Raw genomic sequence first — 17500 nt, 5'->3', positions numbered from 1 at the left:
TGCCTAATTACGTGCAGTTTTGGTTTTCCCCCCTCACCACAAGGCCTGCTTTCCATCGCATCTCATCAGAGAATGCAGCTGACCTTCGCTTTCTTTTCACAGACTCAGTCACTTGCGCGCACACACACACACACACACACACACACACACACACACACACACACTCCACCCACCTCTCTCTATGTCCAAGGAACTTTTAATGACCCCTTTGATGTCTGAAGGCACCAAACACAAAAATGGCAAACATCAATATGTTTGAAAAAGAACTGGCCCATAAGTAGGTGTGGAACAGAGCGGGGCCGAGTTGCCTTGCTTGTTCCGCGTGCAGGGCTCAGACGGAGCGTTCCATGACTGTCCCCGTTCCCGGGGCTCTCTGACGGCGATCGCTGTGGTCCGCAGATGTCGTGAACCCCAGTGCTGCCTACGAGGAGTAAATGGATGCCAGCTGTGACCCTCATTACGCCTTAACGCACAACGCAACGGTCTGATTCGCATGAATTCCAATTGAATTGGCTCATTGAACATGCTGTTATATGGTTAGGCATCAACAGTTTTATGTATAAAATAAAAAAAAAAAAACAGGGTCTAGTTCTTTAGCGCTCTTGATGTTTTCAAGGTCTTAGCAGGATGCCGTGCATCTAGCAGAAGGGTTAGCTGATACGTCTGCTGGTGTTGGCAGTAGCGCGCTTGGCCAGTTACTGAATGGCCTCGTCGACTTGATGTAGAGTCACATTGCCTCAGCCCCTCAAAGTCTTGAGCAATTATTAGTTTTAGTTTAGTGCCAAAACAATTAGATGTTTTCCTTGAACCTCGTTTTCAGCTCCAGCAGTATTCCCTGCCTTGATTCATGAACTTGTTTTTTTGGCTTTGTGGAGTGATGTCGGAGCCTAAGGGCTGGTGCGTTCCTCGGCTTGTCACCGCAGAGTGACACAGGGGAAGCAATCCTGGAGAGCGAAAACATTTTCATTGGCCATCTGGGTCAGGCCAGATGCTAATGACCTTTCGGTACGGAATGACGCTGACGCAGAGTGATTGATGGGAGGGGGTGGCAAAAATTGAAAGTAAAAACATGAATTTCTTTTCGCCTGGAGCCCTCCCCGCATTACACGCACTAAACTGTCCCTCTTCATTCACATACAAGTCCGTTTCTTCCTCATTCTGCTGTTTTGGAATGCGCGTCTGTACCTATTTGGGCACGGTGCTTATTTATTGAAGAAGAGCGCTATCAGATGAAAATATTATCACCAGCACTCCGGAAGCTGCACACGCCCTTTGCAGTATGCTGCACCTCCGGGGGGTGTTGGGGGGTGGGGGTTGGGTTGAAGTGAGCGGCACTGTGTCGGCACGGCCGAGCGGACATCCTCTTGCTGTGGCTGTGAAGCATTTACAATGGGCAGGACTGCTCCCCAGAGAGGAAAACCATGCACAGGCTTACGTTCTTTAAATGTCTGTAAAAACCCAACCTGATCGGAAAGCGCAGCAGCTCGGGTTCATATATGCGATTTCAGTTATGCGTTGAAAAAGCCTACGGTGGAATCCACGTCTTTTGAGACATACGATCGACACTGTAATGCCACTAGGCAGTGATTTCTTTCAGAGGTCTTCCCTCAGTTGTTTTGTTCTTTTGAGTTCAGTTGACTTTATTGTGGCAGCTTATAACTACTATTTTTCCAAACTTCGCTTTTGTTAACCTCGATGAGAGTAGATCCATTTACTTCCTAGTTAGCGAGCCTGGGCTGACCTCCGATGATCTCCTAAACCCCAGAATGAGCAAGCCTCAATGGCGACAACAGCTGCATTAATTTTTGCGGCACCCTGTTTTCAGTACCCCAGTTGGGTGCCGATTTCAAAATGAAACCTGGAAGCCCCGTGGAGGCCTCCGTGGGCTGCGCGCATTCATACAACCAAGCGCTGTAGCGCGTCAAAGTCGAGCACTACAATTGACATGCTCTCCTGCTTATCTGTGCTTTTTTCAGTGCCAATGCGGGCAGATGTCCTCTGCCGCTTGGATAATGGCAAACAGTCTGCCTGGTTTAGCCAGGGGTAACAGTATACAGGTAACGCTGAGCAAAAATTCCGTCTTGGAGATATTCGCATCAGAAGAGCTTTTATTCCCAGAGATAAGTTGCATTCGGGCACAGGAAGCCCAGATAACTGAGGTATGTGAGGCCAAAGCACCAAACCATTACTCTAATTGTTTTTCTATGTACCGCAACGAGCAGGAACTGGGCTGAGTCCCGCTCCTGCCTCCCCGACCCCGCCTCCCGCCCCCAAACCCCGCCCCCGTGTCCAGCCGGTCGCCAACCGCCAACTTTGCTGCTCTCCGGCTCGATCCGCTTTTCTGGGTGGATGGTTAGGGGCCGTTTCCACCGTTTCCACATTTCATGGTTTTCTGCCTGACTGTCCAACCACCTGGCTGGGCACTGGGGCTCACCACCGTCTCCGTGAACGACCCGTCCCGTACAAGCGCGGCGACCCGTACAAGCGCGGCCTCGCCTGTTCCAGCTGGGTGACGGCTGAGGGGACACGCTGTCTAATTAAATGGCTCATTTGTCACTTAATGGAAGGTGGCCTGTGTGCCAGGTCAGTTTCTGGGTTTTTTTTTATGGGCTTAACTTTGGATTCCCCACCTCCCCTGTTACAACTGTGGACATTTGCTGTCCGTCTAAAGTAAACGGATCTGCTTTTGACCTTCCTTAACATCTGGCCTCATTCTTTTGTCGTGAAGAGATAATTACTCAGAGGGGGAAACTTTGACTCTAATGCGTTTTCTAAGCGGTTAGCAGGTGGGTGGCTTTTCCATGAATTCTAGAGAAAACAAGCCGATGAATCAATTTATATCATACATCAGCTCTGTCAAACTCTAAGGAGCAAAGATGCACAATCAATATTCGAGGCTTTTAAATTGTCCTTTTTACGTTAGCAGTGGGAATGAATGACCATGTCATCCGGATGCCGTTGGCGGTGTCTTGTTTGTTACCTCTTTTTCGGCGAGGCCTTTTGGCCCGGCCCTGCTTCCATTCTCAGTTTGCTCTTAATTCACTCCGGGACGCAGCTGTAGAGAAGCACCGAGCCCTGGAGAGCAAGCTGGAAATGTGTGCATGTCAGGAATGGCGCAGCAGCTCCAACCTTCTCCTCTGCTCTCATGTTGTTTGTGGTGTGCGTGTGTGCGCAGAGAAGACCTCACTGCATGGGAGTGTGCATATGTGCAGCCATTCATGTGATGCCGTGGAGAAAAAAAGAACGAAAAAAAAACGCATCAGCCTGCTGTGTGACTTCCTGCTTTCTGGCGCTCTTTTAACATAAAATTTGCTCACTGTTTTCACTGGTGAGCACACAGACAACAGGGGAAACAGCTTTCGTTGATTTATTTGGTGTGTAAAGCAATTACACGCATCAGGTCATCTGGTGCGAAAAGTAAACTCGACGCAGTAAAAGGAGTGATGAAGATCAGCTGTTGGGATTTGTTGCTAAACACAAGTCAAAGCTTTGGTTTTTACCCTCAGAGCGAAAAATGGCATTTTTAGTGGTTTTCTCTCTGGATGCTTAGTCTTGCCCTTTGGAATCCAGAAACCACAGCTAACGGTCAAGCATGGCGGCGACGGATCATGGAGTAAGATTTTGTCGCATCAGGACCATTTGAAATAACCATGAATTCACCTCTAGATCAGAGCTTTTAGCTTTAAGCCAAAATCCAGATCAGACCCAGCAGAGATGCTGCAACTGAAATTAGCAGTTTACACACAAAAACCAGCAAATGTCACAATCGGTTATATTTTGTGGACCCGAATTCCCGTACAACGAGGAGGGAGATCAGTAACCTTTGCTCGCAGACATTATTGCCAAAGGTTAGTAATCAGAAACATCAGAAACTAATCAAATTATTTCATGGTTCTCGTGTAGGTGAGGTAAGCAGTCTCGTGTTTGCAAGCCCAACAGCATTTCGTGAAGGTCTGCTGTTCAATTACGAACCTGGCTTTGTTCTTCGCCTTCCGAGGGCTATCTCGTTACACCCCCTCACCCCCCAGACACGCCCACGTTCCCGCGCTCGCCTCAAACCTGCGTCTTTTGATTGGTGCGCCCCAGCCAACCCTCCCCATCTCACCGCAACACCCCCCCCAACCCCCACCACACCCAAGCCCCCCCTCCCTCACTGTGTCCCACTATGTGCAGGCACGCACGAATTATGGACTGCTCCATAATAATTTTAATTACTTACACTCTCCGTCATATTTGTTGCAGATGTCAGTTTCGCCAGGTGCCAAGAGATACAGTGGGAAGGCTTTGCAGGGTCCCCGGGCTGGAGACGAAGCGGGCCTTTTTTCAAGCCCTCTTTGACTTACCCCGTCTCCAGAGCCTCAATAATGGCACCCGGCTGAGCCGTAAAGGATGGGAGACTCGAGAAATCAAATTGCATGCGATTGCACGTTTGGCCAAATAATGCGAAATGATGTGGCCAAAAAATTATCTTTACACTTGTAGATTTTTTTTAAATTTAATTTTCTTTGTAGTTGTTTTTATATAAACTTCTGTTTGGAACCACGCTGTGGGTTTGTTTCAGTTCCTGTTGATGGTACTTTACATTCAGTTCAAACATTATCATAAATGGGTGACTCACATTTGTCACCATGCTTCCTTTTAGTCTGTGTCTAAAGTAGCAGTTTCAAAAGTTTCCTGCAGGTTTTCTCCTGTTCAGTCTTGTTTGGCCTGGCAGAGTGGCACAGGTATTCTGGCTAGAGGCAGAGCCAAACATTTGACCACAAGGCGTATAGCTTATGTTCTTGACAACAAAGATAGAGAGGGTGGAATGGAAGCAGTGACTTTGTTATTGGGATACTGTAATTTATGAGTTGTTTCTACACCCCACCATGACCTTTCAGCCATATATTGCATAGTGTACAGATTCTGGCACCTACCAGAGCAGAGCAGCCTTTGGAGATCTGATGCAACGATGGGAAACAAATTCTACGGAGCAGCTCCACGAAGGCTTGTAAGGGACAGTTAATGCTGGTTGCAGCAAGTCTTTGCAAGCCAAGCCGTAGAAAGACAATCGAGAATGGATCTCTTTCCTACATCTTCAGTTTCCCACTAAATCTTTCCAATCAGCACCGGTGCACTTTCCAGTGTCTGCGCACAACATTCACTCCCAGGGATCAGCCCGAGGAAGACGTCTGCTAGGCGGATACAAAGCTCCATTTCCAATAGGGAGGATGTTGGGTTACAGAGCCTGGCTTTCAGAGTTGTACACTGTGCCTGGAATCATATTGCAACCTTTTGGAAAGGTGGACCGTTCTGCTGCGCTCCTCCTGAAGGGCATGTTTACCGGGGCCATTCAGGACCCGGCACGGAGCATAAACACAAACAAATGAGGTCCACACAGAATGCGCGTAACAGGGCAACACAAACCCGCCGAGGGGAACGGTGAGAACCCCCGCCGGCCTAGCTCACAAAGCGACCGAGGGGGCATGCCCTCGCAAGCATTCATGGCCTCTGCGGCGTCGCAAAAAAAAAAAAAAACACAAGATAACCTGAACCGGCTTAAAGTCTCTCTCGCAATAAATTCACAGAGCCAAGTGGGACCCTTAGTGACACTTAAGTTATTCCGTAGTCACACTCAGCCTTTCCTGCAGCAACCCCCCCCCCCAGCTCATAGTTGTAGGACCACTCGCCAGTGTCTGTATGGAGGTGGGCTGATGGGATAGTTTGGCTTTTTGATGTTTGAGGATTTATGAGGGTTGCAAATAGATGGAGGTAGAGAAGACAGGCAGATTAAAGAATCTTAATAAAGATACATTTTGTTATTAGTTTTAGATTTATATGTATATATGTGTGTGGGGTTTTGGGGTTTTTTTTTTTTTTGCTTTTTTTTGTTTTTTGCTAAAATGGTACTTGTATGCATTTTCCTGATAGAGGTAGTCCCTTTATGAGCATTGTAATGCTACACTACTTCTTTTGAAATATGAAGCAGCTCTTGGAACCACATTGTGTCTCACATACTCTACTTCCCAGTTAGCAAGCAGGGAATTCTCCACAAGATGGCACTACTGGCACCCTAGTAACCTTTATGTGTTTCGCGAACATGGAGTGCTAAGAGGATGTCACAGTGGTGTTTTGCAGCAAAGAAGCTGTGTGAGGTTTTTTCTTTCTAAACAATCCCTGAGGACATGAACGTCAGCATTTAAGAATTGGATGTCAGATGCAGTACAGAAAGATGGAAAAACAGAATCTGACTTGCGCACAATCTGCCAGCCTGCTCCTGCGTGTGCATTATTACATGTTTCACTGTCACCTGGAAAAACCTTTTGGTTTTTGCTGTTAGATCGCAGCGGATATATATATATATATATATATATATATATATATATATATTATACACACACATATCTATCTATCTATCTATCTATCTATCTATCTATCTATCTATCTATCTATCTATCTAATATATATATATATATATATATATATATATATATATATATATATATATATATATTAGATTAGATAGATATGTGTAGATAGATATATCTATCTATCTATCTATCTATCTATCTATCTATCTATCTATCTATCTATCTATCTATCTATGTGTGTGTATAATATATATATATAGCGACCCCAGGCACACCTCATTTTCTGCCCGAACCGTGGCGGACCCGGTGGATCAGGGGGGTCTGGTGAACTTCGGCAGCAGAGCCGAGGACGCCCCTGCTCATCTTTCGGCGCTCGGTCCCGTCGCGTTCGCGGGGTGACGGCAGGGCGGGAGCAGATTTATTGTCCCGGTGCTGTGAGGGGAACGGTTGATGAATCAGGCCCCTCGGGACAGGACTGCATGACTAATGGCCGTCAGGAAGAAGGTCAGGGATTATGACAAATGACCAGGCCCCGGCTTTGCCGCTTTAACGGATGCCACTTTCCCTCCTGCGTTCTTGGGCCGGTTCAGTTTTGTTCTTCTCTCACGCTCCCTGGTTTTTTTGGAGGCGCAAGCGTGTTTCTGATCATTTGGCAGTTAAATGGGCCGCAGCTGGATCGTCCATGCCAAAAATCTGTAAATGATCATTCAAAAGGCTGATCTAGGTTTCGTGTGGGTCAATATTCGAAACCTAGATAAACTAGGCACACCGATCTGATCTGATTCTTATTTGTGTGTGTTTTTTAGAATCGTATATATCAAGTGCTCATAAATGCTAATGATATTGCCAGCATGACATGCGTGATTGTACTTTAGGTATACCAGTTATGTGATTTTTTTAAATTGCCCAATATTTGAACTTATTTGAGGTTTGTAGATGCTCTGAAAATATCTGGAGTTGTTCATACTGCATTCTGTGTCTAAAATCTAGTGATGTAAAACCTTTGTGAAGGAGCAAAAATCCTAATCTGTACATTAGTCTAAATGTCAGGGTGAATGTATGAAATCACTGTTATTAAAATTATATCATTGATGGTTGTGACAGATGTAACTACAAGACACACACACTCTCTCTCTCTCTCTCTCTCTCTCTCTCTCTCTCTCACCGCCTTCCACCTTCACACACTCCAAACACTACACACACATACCACACAGGGACGAGTGTCATCTGATAATTAACGATGCTTACAGGATCACGTTCCAAAACCGGAGTGTTTACAGGGTCCAAAAGCAAAACATGTTGAAAGATGATCTCAGTGGCTCACTGGAGCGCGTGACGGATGAGCCCACAACGTGTGCAGGATGTGGAGTGTAGCTGGGTGCAGGCCAGGATCTGTAACACCACAGCCTACCACAGATCTCCACCATGTAGAAGTGAGCATTGTAAACTTATGTGATGGATAAAGCTACACTGGAGGCTTTTTTTTTATTAAGCATACTTCTCCTAACACCAAACATGTGCAAGACTGTTCTTTTGTAATATGCTCCTTGGCAGAGGGGGTTTTTAATGAGTTAAGAATAGAAACCTTTCTTGCCTTTAATATAATAACAGGGAGTTTTGTTGGCTAGCCTCAGCTCTGACTCTCGAGATGTGAGATTCTTTGCCTTGAGCCCAGTCGTTGTACTTGAGGAAGGTGAATGTTCGGGCTTGCAGACAACCTGCAGTTCACCAATCTGAACACAAGATGGCACTGTTCATTTAAGCAGAGAGAAACGGGGGGCAGACAAACGCTTGTGTCTCTGTCTGATTCCCCCTAATGTGTGAAAGAAAACCTTAAGTTTGATTTTGTTCTTGCAGTGATGAGCTGTGGTTAGCTCACGCGAGTGGGTCAAAGAGGTTAAAGTCATGTATTTAAAAAAAAACAAAAAACAAGGAATTTGTACAGTAACTAAGCAACATGACACGTGAGGTTTGACACTTATTACCGTTTAGCTTGTAAACTATATTTGTTGTAGTTGTAGTGGAGGGTTTTTGACCATCACACGTGGGATCTGTTTTTTGTGGTTCATTTAGATGATTTTCCTGTGTGCCTTTGTGGAGACTATTTAAAGATGGCATGTTTGAAGGTCAGGTTGTGTGGCGTGTGTAATTTGGTCCACTTAAAGCAGACGAGGTGTTTGTACAGCAGACTTTTCAGTTGAATTTCTTCTGTTTCGTGTCTTCTTCCCCCTTTTTTATGCATATTGCGGAGTAGAGTTTGAAGTTGCTCTCTGCTGTTGGCTGGGGCTTGAGCCGAACTTTCTGGCAAGGGTTGAAAGACACGTGGCAAACCAGTTGTGTTTTGGCTCCGAGCTTAGGGGGGGGACGCACAGCTCCACCGCCCCACCGAGCCGTTCACCTCCCCGTGGTTTGGGGATGCGACCGCGGTTCGTATCGGCTGCAGGTCCTTTTGTGGGCCTTCCACTTGTGTATGGCACGGTGTGGCAGCCCTCAGAAAACAGGGCCGTGGAGCAACTATCCAGCCGGCCCTACACTTCGGCAAACCGCACGTAAAACGGATGAAATGAGGCCTTTTTCCCAGCTTCGAGCGAGTCACAGCATTGCAACCCCGGCGACAGCGAGCCGTCCTCTCCCGGCTGCTAACGTGCGAAAGCCCCATAGCTGGCGGCGACGAGCGCCTCCCTATCGCGTTTCGGCCCCCGCTGAAGGAGCCCTCCGGGAATCCTCCCGGAACCCTCCCGTCCCGCTCGAAGCACCGGGGTGGTCCCGCGATGTGGATCACAGATGCGTTGCGCGTTATGGCAGAAGGCTTGGTCCCTCTCTCCGGCTTCCCTCCGTCTGCACTCTGCGCTGCAGGCGTTCCTCCTTGCCGTTTCTCTTTCTATTCGGTCTATTTTCCAAAGCCATTTACTTTTTTTACTGCGTAATATTTCCTTGCGCGCCCATAAACTGGTTCGTATAAGCTTAGCTTTTGGTCGAGTTTAAATTTATTGTTAATTTGCATTCACAGTCTACGCAAGATATATTTAACGGTTGTTTCAGCTACGGTCCGGCCCAGTCATCGCAGCGGGACTGCAGCCGCAGAGTAGGGTCTTTCACGGGGGAACTCCCGGTCAGGTGTGGAAGCGGACCCCCGCGTTTAAAGGGGTGATGGCGCAGGCGGGGTTTAGTGGGGAAGGATGCAGCAAAACAGGCCCGGCGAGGGTTGGATAAAATAAAAGAGCCGGGTTTTTACGTAAAGCACAGCGCAACTTCCAGTTTTATTTCAAACCGAACAATCGGTTGGATTTTATGCGATGAGTCATGTATGTAGTTTGTTCAATTTCATGCAAAGATGAACGAACACTGAAGCAAATGTATTATTGCTTGGCCACCCTTTTTGAAAGTAACCACGAGGATATTGAGAAAGAAGCCTTGAAAAATGAGCTCACATCACGTGATCTGGATATTCTGATTGTATATATACACAAACCCCTCTCATTTAACGGTGGTGAGAACTTCAGACCTTCACGCTTCACCTGCTTCCCCACTTCAGCAATGTTTCTGCTCAGTTTGCCACAAGGGCTGCCTGCTTGCCCCTCTACCCGTCAGGCCTCTGTTGAAGAAGCGCCCCCAGCTTTGCCAACCTCGACCACGGTCCGCTTTGGGGGCCAGGCAAGGTCCGGAGAAGCCGACGCGAATTCCGTTCCATCTCGTTTAACCACCACCACCGTCCATCTTGTCAGCTGTTTTCTTTGGTGATTATCTTGTGGTCTTATGTCTTGGATGCAAGCTCCCTGAACCTTGGTGTTAGGTTGTATAATAGACTTTGGAGTTCAGTTCCTTCCATTTATTCTCTCCCGTTTTTTGGGGGGGGGAGTTTTTTTTTCCTCAGCCCCTGGCCAGGATGCTGGACAGATGCTTCTTGAGAAGCAGACCATGCATTACACAGTCTTAAGCCTCTCTCTCTCACACACACACACTGGCTCCCTCTCTCTCTCGGATCATTTTTGTATGCATATCTGTATGAGCCATTTTGAGTTTGGGCTGGCAGGCCTTGAGGGTCTCCTGAAAACAGACGCCTGGTGCTGAAAGCATTCAGAAAGTATTGTCACTTTTCGTCCTATACCGAGTGACAGATGAAACAAGAAAGGATGAGCCTTGAGGAGGAAACAAGTCATGAATGAAGAAAAGAGAGCGACAGACTTTTCAAGCCCTTAACTATTGAATTTCACCACAATTATGTACTTTACATTTATGGCATTTAGCATGGTGTGTGATTTCCACTCGCATTGAGTGCTTATTAAACAGATCTCTTTAAAGAGTTTTCATTCTGCTGAGTCTTCGTTCTGCGTTTGAAAACGGCAACAGGCTCCACTGTGTGGACAGCCAGTGGAAGTTCCTTCTACCAACTGAGTGCTATGACTGACAAGAGTCTTGATGCTTGTCTTCCATGAATCTGGAGGGATGGCAGGTCAAGCCAAAGCATGCCCTCTCTGTGACCTTTAACTGGAGAATTAATTTTAACCATTTCTTCTATCAATAAATGCATGTCTACGCATACATTTAAAATGATTCCAGTTACGAGACACAATATATCAAAACCAGCATTTACTTAAGATGTATTTTTAATGTGGAAAAACTATGAATTGGAAAAACTTATTTTAAATATAAAACGCTAGTAATAGAGGCTATAAGAAGTCATATAGGTAGTCCGGTACTGCCTTTATAGACGTGGGGTAGTTTTCTTCCTAATCAACGGTGAGGAAGAGCGTTCCCACTGAACATTCCCACGAGAGTGATGAACACAGAAATGTGTACATGCTAGTGTCATATTCTGCAATTAACTCTGCATCAAGACTTTTTACCATAAGATCCATCTGCAGAACCAAAAGAAAACTTTGATGCTTAAATATACCAATGTCTGGCTAATATATCTTTGCTGTAGAATCTTAGCTATATAACATAGCAACTTTTTTAGAAGATGAACAAATATGTAATCTGATGGTGTCCTCTTATGAAACTGAGTAAGCTTACAAAACTGAAATCTTATTTGGCTCATAGCAGTTATATCTCAGTTTAGAAATGCCTGCTCTGCGACGACATGCTAACTTTTGAAGAGAATCTTTGCAGTAGCCCACCATCAACATCACATCCCCTCAGATATCCCCACTGCCATGCGCCTGATTGCAGACGCACATGGAAGGGCAGCTTGGTTCCTTTCAGTTTCAGATTTGCAGAACCTGATCTACCAGTTCTGCTCACTGTGTCTGGGTGCTGAGATCATGGGCTAATTATACCCACCGAGACGTAGCAGACCAAGCAAAGGTCACCGCCGTTCACTCCGAGACCCTGCTACTGTCTTCGCTTCCCCTTACAGGCAAGCGTCCTACACGAACTGTCAGCATTCAGGATAGCCGTCGACATGTATCAAAATACGTCACACGACATTGCGAAGAAGTTAATTCGTTGCCTGGATTAAAATAGCCGTTAGAATTAAAATTGTGATCTCACTGATTTACTTTACTACAGCGAACGCCGATGCTGCTGTTGGAAGTTCATTTGCTAGGGACTGAGCTTTTAAAGTCCATTTTCTCTGTTTATAATAAGTACACTTTGCTACGTTTTGGTAATATTGTGAGTTCAGTTTTGGCTACAATTCTGACAGTTATGGAGCTGACAGTTATGGAGCTGTTCTACCACGCTAAAAATCCAGCCATTCAGTTCAAGACAGCACGCAGGTTTAGTCCGGAGGTCATTTCCTGAGAAGATTATATTTTTTTGCTATTAGTTTTGGGTCATCAATCATTTAAGGCATGGAAATGAGCTGATTTGAATCGAATTTCAGGCTTCAGCAAACAATGTCACTGGTTTCATTTGTCTCACAGCTGTTTAAGTCTGTACCCATAAGCTGACTGACAGTGCTATGTTCATAACGCACCAGGAACGGAGTTCTTGGATGGCTTTAGCAGAGCCGTGAGCCGGGCCCATCAGCTAAACGCAGGGCTTGTCAAGGGAAGTATTAACCGTATAAACACACACATTCATAATCCCTGCTTTTTTAAAAAAAAAAGAACCTGATTGAAAACACAGCTTCAGTATCAATGTGAACGCAAGTGATTTAATGAGTGCACCTGTGTCAGGCTTGGCCTACAGCGTGGTCCCTCTGTGCTAAAGACCAGGAGTGCCGGATAACCAGAGGGGTTTGAGAGGGCCACGTGGGGGGTCTGCTCTCTTTAACGAGCGGGCGCTAGTCCTTTCGAGCTTGTGTTTTTCATCGGCACGTCCTTTGCTCTGCCTCCATAATTAACTCAGACACTTCAAGAGGGGGGTCACTGCACGATGCAAGCAGGGTCACATCAATAGCACCCATTCGAGCGGCCCAAGTCTAACGTTCTCCGATCGGCCGAACCGTACGATGGAAATATGCGTAGCTGAATTGTGCAGCAGAGAAGGGGAAAAAAAAAGGCTGTGGGGGGTAACCGAAGGAGCTGCAAATCCCCGAGGCCAGTGTCTCATTGGCCATCTCCCATCATATCACTGTCACACTTCCTCAGAGGCCTCACTGGCCAAAGACAACATATAGCTACAGTTACAAAAATCAAACACAGATGCTCCTTGTTAGCTCTTGGTACAGGGAAACCTGCTGGGTGTCGCATACCTAGAAGATAAGACATGATTTCACACAACAGGGAAACCTTTCTTAACCTTTGCGTCATATACAACTCTCACGTTCGTTTGCAGTTCGCGCGTTCGTTCAGATCATCGGATTTGTTTTTACTGTATCTCCCTGGTGCAGGTTGAAATGTCCCCTCAACACTTCTGAACCAGGGAGGTCTCAAAACGGAGGAAAAGGTATAGCGCACTTAGAACGAGGGGGTGGTCTCCGGTGAGGGAGCAAAACAAAAAAATAAAAGGATATATTTTGAAAAGGGAGCTGGGAATAGAAGTGATTTAGAGCATTCTGTAACATAGCCCTCGTAAACGCCAGTATGCCGGTGCCTGATGTTCCTTGCGGGTAGCAAGCTTCCACTAAAGCTAGAGAAGTAAGCGCGAGCAGTGCCAGGGGTGTCAGCGGCGCATGACCTTCAGGGAGCAGCCCCCCCCTCTTCCTGCGATGCTCCAGCTAGGAGACTGGAGCGCTCATGAACTGTGTCAGAGAGACACGACCTGATTCGTCCAAAAAGGAAAGCAGACTGTGAGTTAATGGGTTCACACAAAGACCTCACATCTGCAGTGCCACGCATCATTATGCATTTATGCGAGTATTTATTTGTTTATTTTCCGTTGTTCCTAGCATTGCAAAACTTTATGATCATGGAGGGACATTGGCATAAGTGCCACACACACACACACACACACACACACACACACCTCACACCACCAGCATACTGTTCAGTGCTTTCTGAAGGTTATGCCAGCTTTGCTGGATAAAGAATACACACTGCTGAGAGTGCGCTCATATTTGTGTACTCATATGCCACCGAGCTGCAATATGTCGGAATGAAGAAAAGAGACTTTTTGTGTGTGTGTGTGTGTGTGTGTGTGTGTGTGTACTATTTAAAAAAACAAATAGTAAGAAATGTGTAAGTTGTGGAGCTGAATGATTAATCGGTTTCAGATAGAGTTTAATTATACATTATTAACCATGTCAAATTTCTTACAATTTACAAGATTCTAAGCAACTTCATTTTATTCAACATCCTTTTGTTTCATGTACAAACCCATGGTGCAGCCCAGCCTAGAGGCGCACCAGTAAACCGCCCTGCACGGCACAAGCACCACAACCAATCAGGTAGCAGACAGGATGGATCGGGGGAACAAGTGGGAGACCTCGCTGATGTCCAAGCTTTGTCCTACATTCTGCATCTGAAAATTCCCTTCAAAACCAGAAACAAAGAAGACACATCATCTCCATGCAATCAGTAAGACCTAAACATGCTTAGATTACACTAAAGTTCAAGTGCGTGCCCTCCACTGTTACCTTAGAAATTCCGTAAGACGGAACGTGCAGCCGTACCCGTATTCCTTTACCACATCACTGGGTATGTTAGGTTATGAACCTTGAACTCTTGAACCTCTGCTGCTGAAATGTACAGCCCCAGGAGCAAAATCCAAAGAAAATGGTACCTCTGTAAAGTTTGTGAGAGGTGGAGAAATAACTACTTGGAAAAGTCGAGAAAGAGCATATTGGTCCATAGTAAATATATTATATATCGTATATTCAGAATAGCCTCGGTCTGATTCACTTCATCTTTCTCTGCCATAGTCAAACATGGACCATTTAACCCTCGTGAATTATGTCTCCTTTCACTATGTGAGGTGAAGGGTTTCCTCCACTAAGTTGCCTCGTCACAGATCAAGCACTGACATTATAGTGTGCAAGGGTGTTAATCCCGGTGAAGTGCTCTGGAGTTTTCTCTTAAATCTCCTTAAAACTTCAGAATAGCTGACTGTGAGTGTGCGAGAAAAATATATGGAAGAGAGAAATTCAGGATGGTATAAATACCTTCCATTTCCCTTCCTGTCGCATTTAGAGAAAAAAAAAAACCATTCAATATTTCTCAGATGGTAGAAAGTGGTGTAGCCTGTTTGTGTGTTGACAGGCACAGTGAATCTGTTTTACTTCTTTTATTTCTTTGAGGCTGTTTGCCATATTTTGCAATGGGGGGTTTGTTTCAACTGCGGCAAAATGAGTTTCATTTCAGCTTTTCACAGTCGACCTGAGCTCAGCCTCTGCTGTGTACAACCTCACCACCGCATGCTGTGCATTTCACAAAGTGTTTATCCCGCTGACTTTGGGAAGGCGGTGCCAAGTGTACAGTGCCAAGTCTAATGTATACAGTGTCTGATAAACGATCTGATCCACACTAAGGACACCGCTAGGCTAGAGATCAGTGCATCACTCAGCCAGCACCTTGCTCTCGCACCCCGTTGCCAATTTCATGGCTAACGTCGCCATGACAAACGAGGACGTCTCGTACACAAAACCACACCATGAAACGAAGGCCTTGTCCCGTGGGAGGCCTTATTTATTTCTGCCGCCGCCGCCAAGGCAACGGGGCTGCTTTCACGCGTCTTTGGAAGAAGCTGCGAGCATGCCTCACTCGTTCCTGCGCAGCAGCGGACGGCGAAGACGTCGGGGGACGCGCACAGACGCCCTGATCGTTTGTATCTCCCGTGTGAACATTATTTCCTCCAACCGGCTTGGCCTGCGTTGCGCACGCTCGCAGCGAGTTCTTCACTGAACGTTTTAAGAGCGAGTCTATCTGTCATCTCCGGAATACCAGCAAGCTCCCACTGAGCGAAAACGGTTTTCTTGGTCCTATACTGACTGATCAGAATGTTTTCACTTCCTGATGGACCAGCGTTGGGCTGTGGAAGAGGGCGGGGTTATTCAATATCGGAGCGACGGCAATGACAGTTTTACTTCTGATGACATTCAACATTCGCGATGAGGATCGTGACGATGATGATGTAAATATACGTAACTTGGGGTGAACTTTATCCCAATGTCATTGCATTGTACCGTAATAGACCAGTGTATTTAAATTAAATGAAATTGTACCATAGCAGCGACTAAAATGTTGCTCTTGCGTTCATGAAACACTTACATGACTTCATCAAACCTCTTTGTTGCACCAATAGAAAGTATTTATGCTAAGAAATACTCTCTTTGCACATTAGACTCAAGACAGGTTGTGTGTGTCTGTTAAAGGATTCATGTCCCATGTTTCATCATACTTTATTTGTACACTCTCCTCCCCAGCCCCAATGACAAAACAAATGGGATATAATGTCAGGGAATAAAGTTTTTATTTGAATCCTCAGGTTTTGGGGACTCGGCGGGTGTTTTTCAGCTGTAGGTTGTAAATTTCCCTTTCTGGTAAAAGTTTTTATATCTGGACCTGAAAGCCTTTAAATCATGTTCTGAGCACATGCACCATATACTGGGAGAGACAGCCGCCATTTCTCGCGTTTTACCCTGCACACGGGAGTGGACTCCCTCATGCAGGTCTTGGAACCCTGTAACAGAAATCATGTTATTTTCTCCTGCATTCGTGCTAGCGGTCATCCAAGTGACATTAATGTCATTAATGTAGGAAAATAGCTACCTCATGTAGTTAAACCAAAGAGAGAGTTTCTAGGGGATGTGAAAATTTATGTGTTCACCATGGAGATGACACAACACAACAATGTATCCCATCAAAACAATGCATTCCGTCAGCTGGAGAAATCTAGCTGTCGTGATTTCTTGAGCAATTGAACATGAACATGGGATCAGGCGTGAAAACTTATGAGCATGGATCATCTGGAGGGTGAAATTGTGGTGAAAAAATATCTGAGTAAATCGCAGCATATGTAAAACAAAAGCACACGGTAAGGGTCAGGGGAGTCCACTTCGCTAGCGTCAGTTGTTTTGGACAGCAGCTCCACCTTCAAATTTAACGACGCCATTCAACCTCCAGCAGCCGTCCATCTCCAACGTGACCCCAACCGCCGGGCAGGCCAAGGCTCCGTCCCTGGCGAGTTTCACCTACCTGGAACAGCATTGTTCCTTCACATCTCTCTCTCTCCTTTTCCCAGCGGGAAATGCAGGAAGAGGCCCGTGCGTCAGGCTGGCAGTGCTGTCTTGGCGCCCGGGGTTGCGGTAGACCTCACTGTATCATCATCATCATCATCTTCTTCTCTCATCCGTGGAAACTGCTCAATCGTTTCCCATTCGTGTTCGGCTCTCGGCTCTGGACAGCAGTTTTGTTCCTCTATCAGCCCAGTCTGGGCCCCCTGGGTGGCCATTTTTATAGCCCTATGATCTTCGCGCAGCGAAAGACAGACACGTGCTCAGACGTTTTTGATAGGTACTGTAAAATCATGTTTGAGGCTGTCGCAAAACCATCCCCATGTCAAAAATCGTCACGGGTACGAGTGTGTCCTAGTTGCGGGTCTGACGCAATGTCGGTCATGTGAAAAACACTTGAAGGAAGTCCCCTCATAAGTCACACTTTCTTGAGTGTACCATTTTATCCATTTCATCTGGTCAGTATTACACATCCAGCCTGTTTTATTTATGTAACCTTATCTAGTCATTTTATCTAGACCCTGTCTTTAACAGATTTCAGTACAACTGTCAAACTGGGCATCAGTCACAAGAAACAGAAGGCTAAGCGGGC

The 17500-nt window shown here is 46.0% G+C and overlaps 1 protein-coding gene across 11 annotated transcripts in view; it reads left to right on the top strand.

The window, feature by feature from the left end:
• The window catches only part of LOC113577336 (ADAMTS-like protein 1), an 85873-nt gene that overhangs the window by 30836 nt on the left and 37537 nt on the right, over positions 1–17500 (top strand). The gene's annotated exons all lie outside the window — the stretch shown is intronic.

The sequence above is a fragment of the Electrophorus electricus genome, chromosome 13 (assembly GCF_041902795.1).
Source record: "Electrophorus electricus isolate QZ-2024a chromosome 13, ASM4190279v1, whole genome shotgun sequence".
Taxonomy (NCBI): Eukaryota; Metazoa; Chordata; class Actinopteri; order Gymnotiformes; family Gymnotidae; genus Electrophorus; species Electrophorus electricus.
Note: the sequence above shows the minus strand (reverse complement) of the source record. Positions and strands in the feature narration are given on the sequence as shown.